Raw genomic sequence first — 1,365 nt, forward strand, 5'->3', positions numbered from 1 at the left:
ATGCCTGGCCTCTGCTTTTAAGTTCTTATTATGGCTCAATGGTTAAAAGCACTGACTGTTCTTAGAGGGTCTGGGTTTGTGTCCCAGCACCCACATGACAGCATAGAACTGCTTGTAAGTCCAGGTCTAGGGGATCCAATGCCTCTTCTGACTTCTATGGGCTGCTTCCCCGATCTGGCATACCTGTATATACTCAGGCGTGTGTGCGCATACACATATGTAAAATAAAATAAATCTTAACTTTCCATGCTACCCAGGGATGGGTTCTTGATTCCCGTCGCAACTTAAAGGGAAGCTCACACAATGTCCGGAGCCCTTGATGTCCTGCAGATGAAGGAGGAGGATGTCCTCAAATTCCTTGCCGCGGGAACACACTTAGGTGGCACCAACCTTGACTTCCAGATGGAGCAGTACATCTACAAAAGGAAGAGTGATGGTGTCTACACCATAAATCTGAAGAGGACCTGGGAGAAGCTGTTGCTGACGTCAGCGTCATCACCTCCAGCCAGCTGTGCTGAAATTCGCTGCTGCCACTGGAGCCACGCCCATTGCTGGCCGCTTCACACCTGGGACCTTCACTAACCAGATCCAAGCAGCCTTCAGGGAGCCACGGCTTCTAGTGGTGCCTGACCCCAGGGCTGAACACCATCCCCTCACAGAGACCTCTTCATCAACGCGCCCACCATCGCTCTGTGCCACACGGATTCTCCTCTGCATCCCATGCAACAACAAGGGAGCTCAGTGGTGGATGCTGGCCCAGGAAGTACTCCGCATGCTGACACTATCTCCTGTGAGCTCCCATGGGAGGTTATGCCTGATCTTTACTTCTACAGAGACCCAGAGGAGATTAGAAGGGGGAGCAGGCTGCTGCTGAGAAGGCTGAGCCAAGGAGGAATTGCCGGGCAAATGGACTGCGCCAGCTCCTGAGTTCACCGCTGCTTAGCCAGAGGTGGCCGACTGGTCTGAGGGTGTGCAGGTGCCCTCTGTATCCATCCAGCAGTTCCCTACTGAGGACTGGAGCGCCCAGCCAGCCACTGAGGACTGGTCAGCAGCTCCCACAGCGCAGGCCACTGAGTGGGTTGGAGCCACTACTGAGTGGTCTTGAGCTGCTCTGCAGACACCTGAGCAAAGGGGAAATGGAAGGAAAATAAAGTTCCTAAAAGTTTAAAAAAAAAAAAAAATCTTGCCAGGGGTGGTGGCACATGCCTTTAATCCCAGCACTCGGGAGGCAGAGGCAGGCGGATCACTGTGAGTTTGAGGCCAGCCTGGTCTACAAAGCAGTCCAGGACAGCCAAGGCTAACACAGAGAGACCCTGTCTCCAAAACCAAACCAAACCAAACCAAACCAAACCAAACAAAACAAAA

At 52.7% G+C, this 1,365-nt stretch overlaps 1 pseudogene; it reads left to right on the forward strand.

Annotated features, from left to right (window-relative positions):
• Positions 1-269: 269 nt before the first annotated feature.
• LOC127187226 (40S ribosomal protein SA-like) lies at positions 270-1,105 on the forward strand (annotated as a pseudogene).
• Positions 1,106-1,365: the final 260 nt, after the last annotated feature.

Source organism: Acomys russatus, chromosome 3 (assembly GCF_903995435.1).
Source record: "Acomys russatus chromosome 3, mAcoRus1.1, whole genome shotgun sequence".
NCBI lineage: Eukaryota > Metazoa > Chordata > Mammalia > Rodentia > Muridae > Acomys > Acomys russatus.